This window comes from Canis aureus, chromosome 26 (genome assembly GCF_053574225.1).
Source record: "Canis aureus isolate CA01 chromosome 26, VMU_Caureus_v.1.0, whole genome shotgun sequence".
Taxonomy (NCBI): domain Eukaryota; kingdom Metazoa; phylum Chordata; class Mammalia; order Carnivora; family Canidae; genus Canis; species Canis aureus.
Window position 1 is genome coordinate 28,840,377 of NC_135636.1, and position 22,112 is coordinate 28,862,488.

Consider the following 22,112-nt stretch of genomic DNA (forward strand, 5'->3'; position numbering starts at 1 on the left):
TTTTAATTTCCTTCAAGAATTTTTCCTTTGCATCACAACTTGGTTAACTGTATGGTGCAAGAGGCCTAGCTTTTGGCCTATCTCAGCTTTTGACATGCCTTCCTCACTAAGCTGAATCATTTCTAACTTTTGACTTAAAGTGAGACATATTTGATTCTTACTTTCACCTGAGCACTCAGAGGCCACTGCAGAGTTCTTAATTGGCCTAATCTACACATTGTCGTGTCTTGGAGAAAAGGGAGGCCTGAGAAGAGGGAAAGTGATGAGGGAATAGCCTGTTGGTGGAACAGTCAGAACACACACATTTATCAGTTAAGCTTGCCATCTTTCTGTTTGTTTGTTTGTTTGTTTGTTTGTTTGTTTGTTTTAAAGATTTGGTTTATTCATGAGAGACACAGAGAGAGAGGTGACAGAGGGAGAAGCAGGCTCCCTGCAGGAAGCCTGATGCACGACTCAATCCCAGGACCCTGGGATCACGACCTGAGCCCAAGGCAGATGCTCAACCACTGAGCCACCCAGGTGCCTCTAAGCTTGCCATCTTATATGAGCATGGTTGGTGGTACCCCAGAATAATTACAACATCAAAGAACACTGATCACAGATCAACATAACAAATATAATAACAAAATTTTTAAAATATTGTGAAAATTGCCAAAATGTGACACAGTCTCAAAGTGAGCAAGTGCTATTGGAAAAATGAAACCAATAGCCTTGCTCAATGCACAGTTACCACAAATCTTCAACTTGTAAAAAATGTAATATCCACAAAGTACAATAAAGTGAAGCACAATAAAATGGGAGTGTGCTTATAATATCAAATAATGATGAGTTCTAAGAAGGAAATAAATGATGTGACAGGGAGTGAAGTAGGGATCACCTGAAAGAGGTTGGTCAAGTAAACTCTCTCTGAGGAGGAGACATTGAAATCTGGAGGACAAAAAGAAGACAACTAATAAGATAAAGGGGACACTTGACGTGTTTGCTAAATAAAAAAGGAGAAGGAGAAGAAGGAGGAGGAGAAGGAGAAGCAGAAGAAAACAACTATATGGTGATCTGCTTAAAAAAACATTCCAAGTATAAAGGTCAGTAAATACATGGGTCCAGAGACAAAACCAAATAACTGATTACTATAAAGCATTATGTAAATAAACAAAATGTTACCTTAAGGTTTTTCTTAGCCTGTCACCATCCCTTCACCCCTTTCACATAAGAGTATCTGTGATCCTTCTGAGAAGTGATTAACTTCCCCTAACCTTCATCTTCCTTACCACTCAAATCATAGAATTTACTTCCAGCGAATCCCATTGAAGCTCATCTGAAGTTAATGTGACTGCAGCTGTCTTGGTGACTGAAGCACCAATCTGTGGGATTATAAGCTTTGTGTGGTCCTTTATGTTAGATGATACTCCCTTTCTTATCTCTTCCAGAAGTACTAGGTCCTACTCTTCCATCTTCAGGGAGGGTCATCTCACCAGAAGACTCAGATGTTAAGTCCAGGGGTAGTAGCATCGAGGGGAGTAAGTCAGTTCTCTGGACAGAAACCCACAGGTGCCTAAACTTGGAGTCCATCTCTTTGAGTCCCAAGAATGTCTCCCCACCCCTACAGCCATTCTTGGTACCCTTCCTCCACTGGCTTTTATGCCCAGCTGGTGAGAGAGTCCAAAAGAGATGCCAGAGCAGCTGCCTAAAGAGGCCAGAGGGCTTCCTGCCACCGGAGACATGAAATGCTCTTAGTAAGCCAGGAGCCAGAATCAAAACCATATGGTTTGCTTTGCAGTAAAGATCACAGGGCCTGAAAAACTAGAGGAAAGAGGGCCAGCCAGGAGACAAGCGTTTTTGGGGGTAGGGGGAGGAGCTTCCCCTAATCCTGACAGCTCTGTACTCAAAAGTACAGCCCTCCTGCCAAGGGGCCTGCTGTCCTTGGACTTCTGGCCCACTTGGACTCTCCTCAGGCCCAGACTGGTGAAAGAGCAAACAATAAAGGCCGGAAGAATGGGACTACTACTCCTTGAAACATCAGGAGCCTCCTGACCAGATGTCCCTAAAATGGAAACTGTCCCTATTTGTTTGTCTCTAATGAACTAACATATTCCACATCTTAAAAATATTTCAAAAGCAGCCCTTTATCTGCTGGCTTACCATGTGTCTAAACAGATTCAAGTTTTCTAAGAAGGGGTCTTAGATTTTTCCAAGCTGCTCCTGAGAGAGAATCCACAGCATTAAAAAGAAATTCATGCTAATAACCCCTTCTAAAAGGGTAGACTACATGAACCGAGTGTGGCAAGCCTGGATTTGGATCTGCTTGCAACTTTTTTTTTTTTTAAGATTTTATTTATGCATTCATGAGGGACACAGAGAGAGAGAGGCAGAGACATAGGCAGAGGGAGAAGCAGGCTCCTCGTAGGGAGCTCGATGCGGGACTCTATCCCCAGACTCAGGATCACGCCCTGGGCTGAAGGCAGATGCTCAACTGCTGAGCCACCCAAGTGTCCCTGCTTGTGACTTTAAATGCTTTTGTTAGTTCCAGTGGGTTTCTGTCCTTACTGAAATAGGAGCAGGGATTATTTATGGACAAGCTGGGGAGGAGGTGCTGCATGTCTGGAGCTAGGATAGCCAGAAGTGTCTTTTCCTTTGCAGACCAAGACCAACGTACCTGAGAAAAGGTTGAATCCTAATTCTTGCTGTCCTCCCACTACATCCCTGCTCCCCTATCCAACCCACAGCTTCAGTGGCTCCATGCAAAGAGCAGCATTTGTGGGCAAAAGTCTATGTTCACATGTCCCCGTGTGCATGCAGAAGAGTTTGGGGCAGATGCCTTTGCTTTAGGCCCAGAATGACCCATAAATGGGAGGAACATTCCAGGCAGCCCTTTGATATAAGAAAAGGATAGACTCTCAAGTGTCTTAGAATTGATAGCCTGCTCCATAAGCCTCTCCCATAATCTCTTCACCCAGGGCAGATCTGCAATATGCTGGGTCGTGGAAGAAAAAGCAGAAGCAAACAATTAATAAACATTGGGTTTTCCTAACTTTCTTCTACAGCTATTTCCTTAGCTGGGAAGGGAAACAAAGAATCTATTAAAGAGAATGGTTCTCCTTCTGGGCTGCTGTTGAAAGTCCGTGTTTATGAAGTTCTCTGTGATGAGCAATTTGAGGGTAGGACTTTGTCTTAAACTTTTCAAAGTTGCAAAGTTGACCCCTTCCTTGCCTGCCAGACCTCCTGACTTGCTCCACTGTATTTTAAGGTCAGAGCAGGGAGCAAGCTCCTGAAGCCATTGGGCTCCAAACATGCCCTTGAATGCTAGCCATCAAAGACATGGCTTAGAAACTTCAAACATGCATCCACAGGAGATTTAGAAAAGCTGGAGCCAAGCCTTTGCTCATCTTCTAGCATTATTTCTTATTGCCCTTCAGGGACTATACACAGAACCCAAGGGACTGGCTATTTGGGTGACTTCAGTGAGGGCATTGCTAGCTACGTTCTGGTCAGCCACAAAAATAGGATTAAATTAAATTTCAGACAAGCTTGCAGGAGTATATGAGACACTGCTGGGTTGGCAGGATTCTTTTGAAGCTTTTGACCCATATAAGTTATGTTTTTATTTTCATATGTTTTGTATTTTCTTGTATAGACCCCATCTTATTTAAGCTTCACAATTACACTATGCTTTGGAAAGGGAAAGTATGATAGGTGTTAGATAGGTGAGAAAACTGACACAAAGAGATTATATGACTTGCCCAAATTTACCTACCTCTGTTGCCAGAATCAAGACTAGAACACCAATTTCCTGACTTCTGGTTCAATGTCTTTTCCGTTCCACCTTAAGAGCAAATATCTTCCAAAAAGTTGCGTTTAGACAGGAGTACTTGGCAATCATTGGACTCCTTGGCTGGGTTCCCATTGTAATTATGGGGTCTTCCTTTTTCAAGGCAGAGTTCTCCTTTGCCACAGTGTGCTCCCCTAGGTTCATACGCTGTTCATGTATGCTGAGCCCCACCATCACATTACATACCATTATCTCAGTTCACTCCCCAGTATCTCCATTGAGGATATGATTTACCCACATTACAGATAAATAAGCTGAAGCACAGAGAAAGCAGACAAAGTAGCTTAAAATCCCAAGGCTTGTAAGTGGCAGAGCTGAAACCAGGTCTTCTAACATTTTAGTCCTCTTTCCTCTATACCTTAGGTATCCAGAAACATGAGGCATAACTGGAATCAAACATAGATCTTCTCCTCAAGACATGAGCTTGTTTGTGGACTTTGCCTGCATGAGTCATATTTTAGGGCTGGGACACCACACAATACAGTAGAGAACCTCCAGTTTCTCCAGAAGTAGCAAATACTCCTTCCACTGGGTATCCACACAGAAATATGTGAGCATGCTTATGTGGCATGTACTGCCCACCTCCCCCTGCCAGGGGTTTGGTCACAACTATAGCATGTTGACGGCCTGTTTAAACCAACTTGCAGTAACTTGCAGCATAGTATTATTCCCTGGCAGGCTGAGTCATTGAGCCTCTGCAGACTTTGGAAGAGAGAATCATTAGCTGAAACATTGAAGAGCCAGGGGGTCCCAGAGAAGTATGTAGTAAATTCCATCCAGATGTTGGGATTAGTTTTTTTTTCTTTTTCTTTTTCTTCCTTTTTTTTTTTTTTCCTTCTCCAATCACATTGAAAGAGCGAACAAGTTGTTTTCACCTTATCAAGCAAGGTGAGAAGAACATTGTTGCCTTTATACTTGGGTGGGTCTGCACCAAAGAATCAAGAGGGCTAACAATCGGTGTAACTCCGGATGGCATCTGAATGATCAAAGAACACTTTGTACACATGAAGAAATTATACAGATAGGTAAATAATATTGCAAATCCTTCAGCAAAACCCAATTAGAGGTCTCCAAGTCCATTCCAACTTACAGCTTCCATACCACTTACCTCTGGCGTAGGTAGCCTGTTTTGAAATTTTCCTAAGAAATTATGGCTATGCAAATTGGTGCAACAAATAGCTGAATGTGTACATTGCTGTTAGGGAAAGGCAGACCTAGCCATAAGTACTAAATTTTATCTCATGGCCTGGCAGCTTTGTCATACTTTATGGCTAATAACCTGGTCATTAGGAACTCAAAAAGTCCTCTCCAGCAGTCCAGGACCTACTGGGGTTAACTTTTACTGTAGGGCTAGGATGAGGAAAAACAGATCTTCCCAAGCTGCAGCCCCAGTTGATATCTCCTTCACCCCACACCTGAGCTCCTGCTCCCTGGAGGAGAAACTTGAGTAAAGACAGCTGTGGTAGCAAGAAAGGGTTCTTCCTGGCAGTAGCTGCTTCTGACATCAGGGACGTGGGCACCAAACTAAAAAGCAGTGCTGAAAGAGGACCAGGAAGTAAATGACACTGGAAATGGGAAACAGGGATGAAAGGACCTGACTTTCCTCCCTTCAAAAAGGTATGCTTTGCAAGGTTCACCTTTTCATCTGGACTGGTAAGTCTTAAGAATTTTAGTCCTTAGACTATTTGAACAGAACAAGAGTCTTACCTCTTTAGTAGATTAAATAAATAAGCCAGCAAACAAACAAACAAAAAACATTTTTGAGGTGTTTTTGCTGAATTCCTGTCAATTATTTGTAGCTCCCTTTAAACATGCTTGTTTTGGTGCTTTTAAGTTTTGATTGAAATCCGCAGTGGAAAATATGTTTCAAAGAGGGGGAAAAAAAAAAACACCCAACACACTTCTGCGCCTTGCATTTTGACCCAGCCCACAAAACGATTGGAAGAATCTTTGCAGACCCACCAGAGATCCCTGGATTCACTTGGAGAATCATTGATCTAAAAACAACATTTTGATTTAAGAACCCTTCTTTTGATCTGGAATTATCTGTTATTGACCACAGAGAGCTGCTACTGACGATTCCTGGGACAGGGCCCTGTATAGTGAGAGGTGAGCCCCAGTGTGGGAAGAAGAAATCTCTTTCTCTTTCTCAGCAGATGTTTTGGTATGGTACGATACTATGCTTAGTATATCTGTGGACTCAATTTCTTCTCTTCTCCTCTTCCTCCTTCCTTCCTCCTTTTCATCTTCTAATTTTTTATTTTCTTCTGTAGTAAAAATTTTCTCAAGCCGTTGGTGCCTAGATGATTTTGCCTGGCACATTTCACTAATTGGAGTTTCGGAATCATAGTTTTTTATTTGGGTCCAGAATTTTTCTAAATATTTAAGCACCTAAATTATTGTAAAAGCACCTGGCCACTGCTCATGCCTTGTAGCCTGGTAGGTGAGATGGTACCAGAGAAGAGAAGGCTTCAGGTCTCTACCCTTCACTGTGCCAGAACTTAGAGCTCTATTGAGATACATGTAGGAAAGAAGAACCTTGATGGAGGGAGCGGCCATGTTGCAATGAGCCGACAATAGGGACAATATGAAAAGCAAGTCCAGGGAGTAATGGAACCATACCCTGGAAGCATGAAGTTAAAATTTTCCCAACCAAGCTGAGCCCTGAGAATGACATAGTCCAAACTGCTCTGAAAATAAAGGAAAGACTGACTCACATTGAAGGTAAGGAGAGTGTCTGCGTCTCCTCTGCTTAAACCACGGGGATCTCATTAAGGACCGGGACACTAACACCGATGGCTTCACTTTGGGTACAATTCTCAGCAGGAAGGTCTCATGCAAAGGTAATTACCAGGAATGGGGGGCCCTACTATAGCCTTTTGATTTGGTCACTCAAATATCCTGTCAGACAGATGTAGAAAGGAGATTGACCCTTACCTCGAAGTAAATTGTAGGTTGAAGTATTTGGTTTCAGTATGTGTCAGGTTGAGGCTTTGAAAGGCAGACCTGTGGTCCAGGAAACCACATACAGGATTTTATTGCTTTGGAGCTTTGAAAATTCAGCGATATAAGGCAATGTATAACCCAGATTGAGACAATTACTTTTAATTGGCCGTTTTACTGGCGAGTGCAATAACGCCCATTTTGTGTAAGTGGCTCTGGGTTAGAATGTAACCTTTTTGGGGAAAGGGCTGTTTCTGGTTCTTCAAGACCATCTGGAGGAATCTCAAAAGTTAAAATAACAAAACTTGTCATCTCTTGGTTTATACTGTGAATGTTTCTTTCTTCCAAGCACTTCTGCATGTAGGTAAGCATTCTAACCAAAGATGCCATTACAGTCTAACACAGGGAAGCAAAGAAGCCAAGTGTTCAGAGTTGGGCAAAAGAGGTAAAGAACCAGAGCCACACAAGTCAAAAAGAGAGAAAAGCTCTTATAAAAGATAAATAGAAAATGGAAACCAAAAAGACCAGATTTGGGGGGGGGGGAGTGGGGGTGAGAGGAAGGGCCCACAGTGTCATCTTTGATTGAACTAAGAAAGAATGCAATTCAGAGAGGAAAATATACACAAAGAAATAGATTATGATTTGGGAGAAAACTGACTTCAGTTGGATAGGGAAGATTTATTCAGATTTTGGGGAGGAAATTGGAAAGAACTGTAAAGCTAGAGCCTATCCTATTTAAATACCTACGTCGCTGGGTCTGGGGTCCTAAGTAGTCCCTCTAGCCCTTAGAGGTCTATGTGTTGATCATAGAGCAGCTGTCTTGAGGAAAAAGTAGAAAACTGGGGTGTGGCAGAGGGTGGAGAGTTTTATAAGCCCCTCTAATGGCCCCCACAAGGCAGGATTCAGCCATAAATTGCCTGCTATAGCCACCAGTTCTGTCTCCATCTGTTCCCCAAACCCATGCTCACAGATTCTTTTTTATATTCAGGTGTTTTTAAAAAGAATCAGCTTGAAGCAAAAGTACTAAATTCAAAACATTCTAAACCACAACTTGAATCTTGTTTAAAAGATGAAAGAGTAAGAAGTGTAACTCTATTCACTTGTTTAGAAATAGTCGTTGCAGACAGGATCCCAGGCGTTAGGTATTTTACTCTCCCCTTGGTTTATTCTGCTTTCAGGTGCCATCAGGCTTCATTCAATAGTCAGTAATTGGGCTTTTAGAGGGGAGAAAAGTGATTATTTAAAATTGTCTCCTTGTGTTCTACAGCTGCACCATTTGACATTTGCTTCCAGGGCAGTGTACACAGTGATAACTGACTGGATACCTGCTTTAAGTCAATTCAAATAAATTAAGAGGCCATCCCCATCTTTGCCATCTGTAAATTAAGGACACAGAGAAATACTCACTGGACCCTAGTGAAGGCAATCATGGCTTAGAGCCTAGACTCAGAGTGGCCAGGTGGCCTGGCTCACAGGAGTGGCAGGTCCTGGTTCACAAAGCTCAGGATCAGAAAGTAAGGACCAGTTTCTGGTACTGCATGTACCCCTGACTGACTGTGAGGCTTTAATCTAGTCATTGACCTCGGGGCTACCATCCTTCTGTGCATCCAATGAGAAAATGAAGACTAGCTTCCCCTACTTGCAAGGATGCTTATGGATAAGATGACAACCAAAAGTATCTGCCTTAGCTGAGGTAGAGAGAACTGGATCAGAGAAAGTACATTGTAGTAGCTGATTTTATCACTTCATTGCTTAATTTTTTTAAATCCTCATCTTCCCCTTCCCTGGGCTCCTGAATGGTCTGGAAATATTTTGTTTTCTTTTAACTGAAGTTTTCATTGAAAGTTTTTCTATTTTTATTGAACAAAAAAATCTTCACCATGTAAACACACCCAGAAAACCAGAACCTAGATACAGAAATAGGACATGCAGTACCTAGGTGGCTCAGTTGGTTCCTCTTCTGACTCTTGATTTTGGCTCAGGTTGTGATCTCGAATCATGAGACTCAGCCTCTATGTTGGGTTGGTATTCTGGGCTCAGCACTCAGTAGGGAGTCTGCTTCACTCCCTCTGCCCTTCCCCCAGAGCATGTGCATGTATGCACACCCTCTCCCTCTCTCTAAGATAGATGGGTAAATCTTTTAAAAAAGAAAATAGGGGGATCCCTGGGTGGCTCAGCGGTTTGGCGCCTGCCTTTGGCCCAGGGCACAATCCTGGAGTCCTGGGATCGAGCCCTGCGTCGGGCTCCCGGCATGGAGCCTGCTTCTCCCTCCTCCTGTGTCTCTGCCTCTCTCTCTCTCTATCATAAATAAATAAATAAATCTTAAAAAAAAAAAAAAGAAAATAGAAATAGGACATTATCAGCACCCAAGGTCTGCTTAAGCCCCTTTAAGTCTCTTCCTTTCGAAGGATAACCATTAATCAACTTCCAACACTGTGATTAAGTTTTGCTTTGGGGATGCTTTATATATGTGTGTATGTACTTTATGTACTTTTTTAATGTGTGACTTCTTTTGCTTACTATTGGTTTGTAAGATTTATGTTATTTTATGTTGCCAAAATTTGTTTATTCTCGTTGTGTAGTATTTCATGAATTAATATGCCATAGTATGTTTATCCATTCCCTTATTGGTGGATGGTTAGATTTCCAGTTGAAGACTATTATAAACAGTGCTACCAGGAACATTCTTGAACAGTTTTTTGATGAATATATGAGTACATTTCTATTGAGTTATCTAGAAGTGGAATTGCTGAGTCACAGAACATATGTCAGATACTGCCAGTTTTCCTAAGTCATTTTCCAAAGTCCAAAATAGGGATCCCTGGGTGGCGCAGTGGTTTGGCGCCTGCCTTTGGCCCACGGCGCGATCCTGGAGACCCGGGATCGAATCCCACGTCGGGCTTCCGGTGCATGGAGCCTGCTTCTCCCTCTGCCTGTGTCTCTGCCTCTCTCTCTCTCTCTCACTGTGTGCCTATCATAAATAAATTTAAAAAATTAAAAAAAAAAAAAAAAAGTCCAAAATAATTTTACACCCCCACCAGCCATATCTGAGACTTGTTTCTTTTCTATATCCTCATAAACACTTGTTATTGTCTGTCTTTTACATTTAGCCATTTTAGTGGGCATATTGTGGAATACTTTTGTTTTTAATTTTAGTCTTCTTTAAAGAATGTATTTCTTTAAAGATTTTATTTATTATTTGAAAGAGCACAAGTGGGGGTGGGAGCAGAGGGAGAGGGAGAAGCAGACTCCCCACTGAGCAGGATGCCTGATATAGGGCTCCACCCCAGGAGCCTGAGATCATGACCTGAACCAAAGGCAGACTCTTAACTAAGTCACCCAGGTGCCCCTTTTTAAATTTTCTTGATGACTAACAAAGTTGAACATCTTTTAATATATTTATTGGCCATTTGGATATCTCATTTTATGAAATATTCGTCTTGAGCCTGTTTCTTCTGTTCGATTGTCTGACATTTTTATTGATCTATAAGAGTTCTTTAAATATAGATATTGGGACGCCTGGGTGGCTCAGTGGTTTGAGCATCTGCCTTCTGCTCAGGGCGGGGATGGAGTCCTGCATCAGGCTCCCTGCGAGGAGCCTGCTTCTCCCTCTGTCTGTGCCTCTGCCTCTCTCTCTCTCTCTCTCTCTCTCTCGAATAAATAAATAAAATCTTAAAAATATATGTATTATAGATACTTGTGTACATATTGCAAATATCATTTCCCATAATGCTGTCAAATTATATTGAGGCTTGAGGCAAAAGGAAACATCAGAAATACTGATACTTTGTTTAAATTTTTTATATTTTCTTCATCGTGAGAGTTTTTTGCATTAATTATGATTTTTAAAAATATTGCATTAACATCTCATTTGTCTTGATTACTTATTTTCGGGTACCCCCCTTAAAAATTTGTGTCTAGGTCAAGTACTTCACTTGCCTCACCCTACTCCTGGCTCTTATCCCATTCTGTGTCTTGTATTTTCACTCTCTTTATAGTGTTATTTGTTGAAAAGGAGTTCCTAATTTTAATGAGGTCCAATTTTTCAAGCTTTTCTTTTATAGTTAACATTTTTTTTAAATTCTGTTTAGGACATTTTTTTCTTACCTAAACTTTAAAGATATTGTCTTATGACTTCTAGACAGTGTTGTCCAATAGAACATTCTGCAATGATGGAACTGTTTTGTAGCTGTGCTGTCCAATATGGTAGCTACTAGCCACACATGGCTTTTGAGCACTTGAAATGTGGCTAGTATGTCTGATGCACTGAATTTTAAATTTTATTCACTTTTAATTAAATTAATTAATTGTAGCTAGAGGCAATATAGTCTGACAGTGCTGTCTACATGGAATCAATTTGGGGGTATGGCTTAATGTCAGATTTCTACTTTATAGATATCCAATTGACTCAGTATCATGTACTGAAAAGACTGTTAATTCCTCACTTTCATAATTAACCATTTGTTTATATGTAGATCTGGTTCTGGAATGTCCATTTTTTTCTGTTTGTCTGTTAGTCTGTCTTTGTGCCAATTCCATACTGTGACAATTATTATACATGATAGAATAATTTCTTTTCTGGTGCTCCCCAAGATTGTATTGACTATTCTTAAACTTTTGCATTTCCACATAAATTTTAGGATAGATTTTCAAATTCCACCAAAAAAAAGGTCCTCCTGCGATTTTTATTGGGATTGTATCATATCTATATATCAATATGGGAATCTTTAGTATTAAAATTTCCTATTCCATGAATATAGTATATAGCCCTCCATTCACTGAAATCTTATTAAGATTTTTTTATAATGTTTCATAGTTTCCTTGTAGAGGTCCAGTATATCATCCATTGGATTTATTCCTTATTATTTTATATTATGGTTATATAAGTGGCATATTTAATGTCTAGTTTTTTTGTTTTATTAAGTTTTTAATTTTAATTCCAGTATAGTTAACATACAGTGTTATATTTGTTCCAGGTGTACATGTAGTGATTCAACAATTCTGGATATGATGAAGTGTCCATCATAAGTGTACTCTAATCCCCATAACCTGATTTCACCCAACCTCTCCACCTCCACCTTCCCTCTGGTAACCATCAGTTTGTTCTGTATAATGAAGAGTCTGATTCTTGGTTTCTCTCTCTGTGTGTCTCTTTTCTTCTTTGCTTGTTTGTTTTGTTTCATAAATTCCACATATGAGTGAAATCATATGGTATTTTTCTCTCACTGACTTATTTTGCTTAGCATTATGTTCTATCTCCCTACAGATTATTGCAAATGGCAAGATTTTATTTTTTATGGCTGAATTATATTCCATTGTATATATACCACATCTTCTTTATCCATTCTTCCATTGATGGACACTTGGGCTGCTTCCATAATTTGGCTATTGCAAATAATACTGCAAAAAAATTAGAGGCTCATGTATCCCACTGAATTAGTGTTTTTGTATTTTTTGGGTAAATACCCAGTAGTGTGATTACTAAATCATAGGATAGTTTTATTTTTAACTTTTTGAGGAACCTCCATACTGTTTTCCAGAGTGACTGCTGCAGTTTGTATTTAGACCAACAGTGCACAAGGGTTCCTTTTTCCCCACATCCTTTCCAACATGTGCTATTTCTTGTGTTTTCTATTTTAGCCATTCTGACTGGTAGAGGTGATATCTCATTATAGTTGGATTTCTCTGATGATGAGCATCTTTTCATGTGTCTTTTGGCCATCTCTAGATCTTCTTTGTAGAAATCTCTATTCATGTCTCCTGCCTATTTTTTAGTTGGATTATTTGTGTTTTGAATTTTATAAGTTACATATTTTGGATACTAATTCTTTATTGGATATGTCATTTGCAAATATATTCACCCATTCCATAGGTTGTCTTTTAGTTTTGCTGATGTTTCCTTTACAGTGCAGCAGCTTTTAATTTTGATGAAGTCCCAATAGTTTATTTTTCCTTTTATTTCCCTATGCCTCAGGAGACATATTATGAAAAATATTGCTATGGCCAATGCCAGAGAAATTATTGCCTGTGCTTTCTTCTAGGACTTTTATGGCTTCAGGTCTTACATTTAGATCCTTAGTCCGTTTTGAGTTTATTTTTGTGTATGCTGTAAGAAAGTGGTCCACTTTCATTCTTTTGCATATAGCTGTCTAATTTTCCTAATACCATATGTTGAAGAGAGTTTTTCCCATTGCATATTTTTGCCTCCTTTGTCAAAGATTAGTTGGCCATATTAATTGTGGGTTTATTTACATGTTCTCTATTCTGTTCCATTGATCAGTGTGTCTATTTTTGTGCTAGGACCATACTGTTTTGATTACTATACTTTTGTAATATAACTTAAAGTCTGGAATTATGATACCTTCAGTTTAGTTTTTCTCTCTCTTGCTTTGACTATTTGGGGACTCTTGTGATTCCATATAAATTTTAGGATTGTTTGTTCTAGTTCTGTGAAAAATCCTGTTGGTATTTTGGTAGGAATTGCATTAAGTCTGTAATTTGCTTTCAGTAGTATAGACATTTTAACAATATTTGTTCTTCCCATCCATGAGCATGGAATGTCTTTCCATTTGTGTTGTCTTCAATTTCTTTCATCAATGTTTTAGTTTTTTTGTTTTTTGTTTTTTAAGATTTTATTTATTTATCCATGAGAGACAGACAGACAGAGAGAGAGGCAGAGACACAGGCAGGGGGAGAAGCAGGCTCCACGCAGGGAGCCAGATGTGGGACTCGATCCCGGGACTCCAGGATCACACCCTGGGCCGAAAGCAGGAGCCAAATTGCTGAGCCACCTAGGCATCCCAACAGGACACACTCTAAAATGAGTAAACTACTCTCCCTCCCTTATGCCCCAGGTGTTTTGCACACTACTGCTTTACACAGTATACTATATTCCCTGGGTTGTTGTCATTCCCTGGGTTGTTGTCATGTGGTTTCTTTAAAGGGGAGTACTCAGCTTCCTATCACCCTCCAGACTTCCAGAAGCAGCCACTGATTTTAAAATTCCAGGTTTTAAGTCCCACTGATTGTAAGACCTTATGAAATTTGGCCCATCACTTTCAGAGCCAAATGTTATGGGGACTTGTCTTCTCTGTGTGGGTGCTCTGGTGTGATAGTCTTTTTCTCCCTTCTCCATGTACAAGGCCCACCCCCACACACACCTGTAGTTTTCTTTTTAAAAGATTTTATTTATTTCAAGCAGAGACACAGGCAAAGGGAGAAGCAGGATCTCTACAGGGAGCCTGATGTGGGACTCGATCCCAGGACCCCGAGATCATGAGCCAAAGGTAGACGCTGAACCACTGAGCCACCCAGGTGCCCCTCTGTAGTTTTCTTGTAGTGTCTTTGTCTGGTTTTGCTATCAAGGTAATACTGGCCTCATAGTTAGGAGGCCAGTATTCAATTTTTCTCTTCAATTTTTTGGAAAAGTTTGAGAAGGATTGGTAGTCTCCAATGTTTGGTAGATGCACCAGTAAAACTGTCAGGTTCAGACCTTTTTTTGATGGAAGATTGTTTATTACTGATTCAATCTCCTTACTAGTTATAGATCTATTCATATTTAGTATTTGTGATTTAGTCTCTGTAGGTTTCATATTTATATGAATTTGTCCATTTTATCTAGGTTATCCAATTTGTTGGCATACAATTGTTCATAGTACTCTCTTAAATCCTCTTTCTTTTTTTTTTAGATTTTTATTTATTTATTTATTTATTTATTTATTTATTTATTTTTAAAGATTTTTTATTTATTCATGATAGACACACACACACAGAGAGAGGCAGAGACCCAGGCAGAGGAAGGAGCAGACTCCATGCAGGGAGTCTGACATGGGACTCAATCCTGGGACTCCAGAATCATGCCCTGGGCGGAAGGCAGGCGCTTAAACCGCTGAGCCACCCAGGCTGCCCAGATTTTTATTTATTTATTCATGAGAGACACAGAGAGAGAGAGAGGCAGAGACACAGGTAGAGGGAGAAGCAGGCGCCACACAGGGAGCCCAATGTGGGACTCAAACCCAGAACTCCAGGATCATCACACAGGGAGCCCAAAGTGGGACTCAGACCCAGAACTCCAGGATCATGCCCTTGGCTGAAGGCAGGCGCTCAACCGCTGAGCCACTCAGGCATCCCAATCCTCTTTATTTCTATAGAATTGGTGGTAATGTTCCTACTTTCATTTCTGACTTTAGTAACTTAAACTCTCTCTCTTTTTTCTTATTCCCTCTAGCTAAAGGTTTGTCAATGTTGTTGATCTTTTTGAAGAACTAACTTTTGGTCTTGTTAATTGTCTCTATTGTTTTTCTATTTTATTTCTCTGCTCTAATCATTATTATTCACCACCCCCCCCCCCCCGCCCTCCTCCCCTTTCACCACCCCTAGTTCGTTTCCTAGAGTTAGGAGTCTTCATATTCTGTCTCCCTTTCTGATATTTCCTACCCATTTCTTGAACTATAATCTCCATGGTAACCACAAAGAAAACAGCTATAGAATAACCAAAATGATATTGAAAAAAGGAAAAACAAAGTTATAGTACTTATATACCTGAGTTCAGAATTTATCATAAAGCTACAGCAGATTTACAATAAAAGTAGATAGAAATAGATTAATAAACAGTCCCCGGTGTCTCTACCTCTCTCTCTTCTTTCATGAATAAATAAAATCTTTTTAAAAAATAGAGACTTCAAGATCCCACACTCAATAAATGATAAAACCAGACAGAAGATAAATAAACAGCATTTTAAACAACACAATAAATCAATGAGATCTAATAGACATATACAGAGCACTCTATCTAACAAGAGCACAGATATTCTTCTCAAGTGTACATAGGACATTTACCAGGATAGACCCTTTGTGTGTCTTTATACATTGTGTGCCCCAAAACATAAACTATTAATTCTTTCCAATTCATTAGTATCTTAAAGTATGTAGAAAAGAAAATGCAGAATTATAACCCAAAGTTACACTAATAGTAGCTTTTAGACTAATAATTATTTTCAAATGTCTCTTAAATCATCTAGAAGACAAAGAATCACAAACCATTGTCACAATAGTATTAGCTTTTATAATACCCATGCATTTATCCTTATTGAAATCTTTATTTCTTCATATATTTTAAAGATACTGTCCCCTGTCTTGTCTTTTTACCCTGCAGGCCCCTCTTAAGCATTTCTTGCAGGGTAAGGTCTAGTAGTAACAAATTTCCTCAGCTTTTATCTATGGAGGAATGTCTTTATTTTTACTTTTGAAGGACAGTTTCACCGAATATAGGATTCTCAGCTGATAGTTTTTTTCTTTTAGTACCTCAAATATATCTGCCTACTGTCTTCTGGCCTTTAAAGTTTGCGATGAAAAATATGCTAATTATCTTGTTGAGGATCCCTTGTATGTGATTAGTAGCTTCTCTCTTGCTAATTTCAAGAATCTACATTTGTCTTATCTTTTGCAAATTTGATTCTAATGTGTTTCTTACCTGACCATCTTCCTGAAATTCTCTAGAATTTCTAGATAGAAATTTCTAGATAGAAATCCTTTATATTTTGTAAATACAAATCTTTTGCCATGTAATATATGTATTGGAACATCTTTTTCTTGGATGGTTGCTTGCTTTCTCATTTTCAAAATGGTGTCTTTTGATGGGCAAAAAAAAATAATTTTCGGGATCCCTGGGTGGCGCAGCAGTTTGGCGCCTGCCTTTGGCCCAGGGCGCGATCCTGGAGACCCGGGATGGAGTCCCACGTCGGGCTCCCGGGATGGAGTCCCACGTCGGGCTCCCTCTGCCTGTGTCTCTGCCTCTCTCTCTCTCTCTCTGTGTGACTATCATAAAAAAAAAAAAAAAATATTTTTCTTAAAGTGCAGTGTTTCACTTTTTACCTTTATGGTTCATACATTTTACCTTATGCCTAAGAAAGTTTCGCCTATTCCATGGTTGCAAGGATATTCCTTTAGCACTTTTGTGGTTCTAGCTTTTACATTTACATTTATGATCCATCTTGAATTATTTTTGTGTATGGAATGCAGTAGGGGTCAGAATTCTTTCCATAGCGATATTCTGTTATTTAAGCACAATTTGTTAAATAGACTTACCTCGCCCAATTGAGTTGATTTGGTGCCTTGGTATATGTCTGTGTCTATTTCTAGTCTTGACTCTGTTAATTAATCTATTTCTATCTACTTTTATTGTAAATCTGTAGCTTTATGATAAATTCTGAACTCAGGAGTATAAGTACTATAACTTTGTTTTTCCTTTTTTCAATATCATTTTGGTTATTCTAAGTTCTAGGTCCTTTGCATTTCCATCTAAATGTTAGAATCACATTGTCAATTTTTTCAAAAAAGCTTGCTGAACTTCAGAGATAATTGGAGGTTCTATATGATGTTATATCCCTCCAGAGAAGATTTACTTTTATTTCTGTCAAATATATGGGATAGGGCCTGAATACCTTCATCCAATAAATGTCTGAGAAATTAAAAGCTGACCTTCAGTCCTTATGAGAACTGATCTACTTATAGTTCATCTTTATCTCTAGGGTAAAGTCCTTTGTGGTCCCAGTTGAAAGCCTGGGGTGTTTACCAGAGCCCTTCTCTCTTCTCATGCTCTTTACAATAATTTATATCTTGCCATTCCTGGCAGGAAAATTGCTGAAAGCTCTTTTCACCTTCTCAGGGCTGTTTTTGTTTTTGGAATCAGCAATTATCTTCAGGGTAAATTTTCCCCAAACACCAGCTCACCTTTTTTAGCTTCTCTTTTCTTCCAGATCTTGGACCAGCAAATTATCATTGCTTTGTTAGCTTTTGTATGTCTTCAAATTGGTTTTTAAAAAATAATAACTTGGGAGCACCTGAGTGGCTCAGTCAGTGAAGTGTTTGCCTTCAATTCAGGTCATGATCCCAGGGTCATGGGATTAAGCCATCAGGCTCCCTGCTCAGTGCAGAGTCTGCTTTTCCCTCTGCCCCTCTCCCCTCTATTTGTGCTCTTTCTCTCTCATTCTGCTCTCTCTCAGATAAATAAAATCTGGGCAGCCCTGGTGGCTCAGTGGTTTAGCGCTGCCTTCAGTCCAGGGCGTGATCCTGGAGACCCGGGATCAAGTCCCACATCAGGCTCCCTGCATGGAACCTGCTCCTCCCTCTGCCTCTCTCTCTCTCTCTCTGTGTCTCTCATGAATAAATAAATAAAATTTTTAAAAAACAATAAAATCTTTACATATAATAAATAATTTGTTCAACTTTCTTAATTATTCTCAGCAAGATATTTGTGTGTAGCATCCTAACTAGTCAGCCTTTGCTAGAAGTAGAACTCTCTGATAATACATTTAAGTATATACATGTTAATTAAAATCAACTTTGTTTAAGAATATATTTTCAGATTTTCCTATTGATTCTGGAGATAATTGGCAATTACCTAGAGGGATGAAAATTGCTAGCATGGAAGTTTGGCTTCCGCATATTGGGGGTGGGGAGGCATCTACTATAGGCCCTCAGACCAGAATGAGTGCCACAAACAGGATTGATGTTTGGAGCTACTCACCAAAACTACTTGATATGCCTTATAAATTTTCCACTTACCTACCCTCCCCAGAAAATGGGAGGTTGGAGATAATATCCTCTTGCTCATTACCTTTACTCAGTCCCACTGAAGCAAAGTAGTATCACCCATTCATCATTTTTCCATTGTGAGCTAAAGCAGCATCTAGGTTTTGTAGCTTGATAATACTGGGGCGTACTCCTATTTGCTTTTACATGTTGTTAGTAGAATCTGCTCACTGTAGCTTAATCCAGCAACTTCTCACTATACTTCATTTAACATGGGATATCTGGTAGATGGAGGTGAAAGCAGCAAGAGGAGAGGAGAATGTGCCCTATTTGTGATTTTAATTTAAGCCTCTGAAGTTTCTCAAATCAAATGGAAGGATAATTGGAAGCCTATGGCTCTTGCACACAAGATGTACACACAGAGCCATATAGATGTCCATATATACACATTCCCAAGTAACACATACTACACACTCAAATGTATATAAAAATATACTAATAGTTGTTATGGAATAGGTGGCATGAGAACAGGAAACCTAACTGTAGACTTGCTAATATCTTGTAATCTAGTAGGTATTGTGTGACCCAAGTGACCCTCCTGAGGAAGGACAGGATCAAAAAATAAGAGTTAACTTTGCTTGATGCTTATTATGTGGCAACTACGGTGCTAAGACACCTTATATATATTATATTCAGTCCTCATGATGATCCTACAGAATACATACTGTTATTTCCATTTTTATTTATTTATTTTTAAGAGATTTTCTGTATTAGAGCACAAGCAGGGAGAGGGACAGAGGAAGAAGCATACTCCCCACCGAGCAGGAAGCTTGACACAGGGCTCGAGCCCGTGATTCTAAGATTATGACCTAAGCAGAAGGTAGACACTTAACCAACTGAACCACCTAGGTACCCCCTGTTACTTCCATTTTTAATGTAGGGCTCTAAAAGGGCATATCAAAAGTTAAATAGTGCATTTGCAGAGCCACAAGTCTAATAAGCTTCGGAGCCAGGCAAATCTAATTCTGCCTGGCTCTAAAGCCTATTCTCTGAAAGTATGGAAAAGAGGCAGAAGTTCTTATTTAAACAATTAGACTATGCACAAATTTCTTTTTTTTTTTTTTCTTTTTTTTTTTTTTTATTTTTTTTTATATTTTTTTTTTATATGCACAAATTTCTAAACAAAAGTATAATTAATGAATTTGTTTATTGTTTCTGTCACAGTGGCTATTGGTATTAATCTCAATTAACAAGAGTCTGTTGAACATTTACTAAATGCTCAGTAACTAGAGTTTGATGGAAAAGGGCAAGGTTATGAGTATGTGAGAGGAGCAAAGCACAGAAATGTTAACATTAACAAACTTTTTCTGAACACCTAAACACTGAGCTTGTTTTTCACAATACAAAAACAACAAAGTTTCCACCCTCTGAAGTTTGCCGCCTTCAGAGGTCATTTATGTGGCATCTACATGAACAGAATCTATATAGATAACACAGAAACAAGTAAGCCTGGACCTTGTCTCATGAAATTCACAGTCTAAGGGTGAGTCAGACTCACAAACAAGCACTTTCAATATAAGATGTTGAGTTAAAAGTTAACACCAGGGTCTCATGGGAGCATGGAGAAGGACATTTTAGCTTAATATGGGCAATCAGGTGAATGGGAAGAAATGAATCCTGAACTAACATGGAGGAGGCAGAATGAATGCATCTGAAACATTTAGCAAGGAACAGTGACAGTATCTGTGTTCTAAACGGAATGATACTGATTATATGGCACTATAGAAAGCCAGTGAATATTCCTAACTGAGCTGTTTCCTGAATAACTTCAAAGAGGGAGTTATCAGACTACTAGCCTTTCCCTCTCTTTGCTTTTGCAACTCTGAAAGCCAATTCTCTACTGTGGGGAACTTTTCTTCCCTTCCTTTTATCCTTTCCTGTTTTTTGTTTTATTTTTTACTTAATAATAATGGAGGCCATAAGAGCTTAGGAATATCTGTAAATAGAATATGATACTTGATTTGTAATATTATATATATATATAAAGGGAGGGCATCGAAAGGAAACAAATGCCAACTACTGAGTCAGTTGGCTCACATTTATTGGACCCCTATTCTGACTCCTCATACCATGCTTTGGGAACGCTGAAATAAATCTGTCCCATGGGTTGAAATGAGCAGGACATGTGTATGGGCAGTAAATGTAAAGCATGTATGCAATAGTGGGAAAACAAGGGCAGCCCTGGTGGCGCAGCGGTTTAGCGCTGCCTGCAGCCTGGGGTGTGATCCTGGACACCCAGGATCGAGTCCCACGTCAGGCTCCCTGCATGAAGCCTGCTTCACCCTCTGCCTGTGTCTCTCTCTCTGTGTCTCTTATAAATAAATAAAATCTTAAAAAAAAAAAAAGAAATAGTGGGAAATCAAAATGGGATACCTGTAAAATGGGATACTTGTAAAGGGCCTGGGAAACAAACGGAGGAGTTTAGACTAATATGGTTAATACCAAGAGTCCTTTTAGGCTTTTGAGCGGGAGGATGGGGGGTGGTAGGTGGGAAAGATTTGAGAGAAAGAAGACTGCTGTCATACAGACTAACAAGAGGCTGTGTGTGAGTGTAATTCTGGTGATAAGGATCTCTAGGGTGTGGCAGCAGGAATAGAAAGGAACGGAACATTTTAAAGAATGGACAGGGTTTGTAGTTATAGAGAATGTTCATGTGTAGGATATCTGTTTTTACCTTAGAAATGACCACTTACAGCTTATGAAACCTAAAAGAAGTAGGGTTGGGAATGGTGGCTACAGAGAGGGAGAGAAATGAAACTTAGGCTACAGACAGAATGAAGCTATAACTGCTGTGATCTGCAGCTTGTAAGTCTTCCTGTGAGGTTTAGGACTCAGGACCTGTGAAGTACTTTTTCAAAAACTGGTTAAGGACTCTGAGAACCATTGTTTAGAGGACCGTGTTTATCAGATTGAGCAACTCTGAAACTAGACACAGAGTAGCAGGCATTTTAGAACACTTAGCATGCATTAAAACTTGTGAAAAATAGGTTTTAAAGGCCTAGATCCAGGATCCCTGGGTGGCGCAGGGGTTTGGCGCCTGCCTTTGGCCCAGGGCGCAATCCTGGAGACCCGGGATCGAATCCCACATCGGGCTCCTGGTGCATGGAGCCTTCTCCCTCTGTCTGTGTCTCTGCCTCTCTCTCTCTCTGTGACTATCATAAAATAAATTTATAAATAAATAAATAAATAAATAAATAAATAAATAAATAAATAAATAAATAAATGCCTAGATCCTGAGATCCTAACTTGTAGGTCTAAAGCAGGGCCCAGGGATCTTTAGCTCTGAAGGTGATACTAATTCAAAAGATGCTCAGGAGAAACAAATGTGAGAAACAATTGGGAAAAGATACACTGCCTCCCCAAGAGGTTTGGGCTGGTATTTGCATGTATGCCTTCTCAAGATCCATGTGACTTCCCCACATCCAGCTTCAGGATGGCCAGACTCTTCTTTCTGACCACAGCCACTCTGCTCCATGAAATAGAAGGAGGTACTTACGTTCCAAGAGACTGGTGTAGACAGGCCTATTGAGAGTCTAAATGCATGTAGACGTCAAAAGAGTTTTGAAGAATGATCATCATAACGTAGTAATGAATCAGAAACAACCAAAAAGGACTCCTGGGATTATCCTGCTAGGACTTCTGAAATGAAATGATGTAAAAGGGTGGTAGAGTAGCCTCTATGGCTCCCACACTGCCTAATCCCAGTTGAAATTGTACAACCAAGATGGGCTGACAGTCTTTGGAACATAGT

At 39.7% G+C, this 22,112-nt stretch overlaps 2 protein-coding genes across 4 annotated transcripts in view; both read left to right on the plus strand.

Annotated features, from left to right (window-relative positions):
• Window positions 1-22,112, plus strand: part of LOC144298224 (uncharacterized) — a 250,004-nt gene that overhangs the window by 58,517 nt on the left and 169,375 nt on the right. The window lies entirely within an intron of this gene.
• Window positions 5,215-22,112, plus strand: part of ASIP (agouti signaling protein) — a 39,377-nt gene continuing 22,479 nt past the window's right edge. The window contains exon 1 of one of the 3 annotated variants that reach the window (XM_077872786.1): window positions 5,215-5,479. The gene's annotated coding sequence lies outside the window, so the exon portion shown is untranslated. Of the gene's footprint in view, window positions 5,480-5,727; window positions 5,936-6,261; window positions 6,551-22,112 lie in introns of those variants that run through there. The other 2 variants (XM_077872784.1, XM_077872785.1) reach the window with 2 other exon arrangements.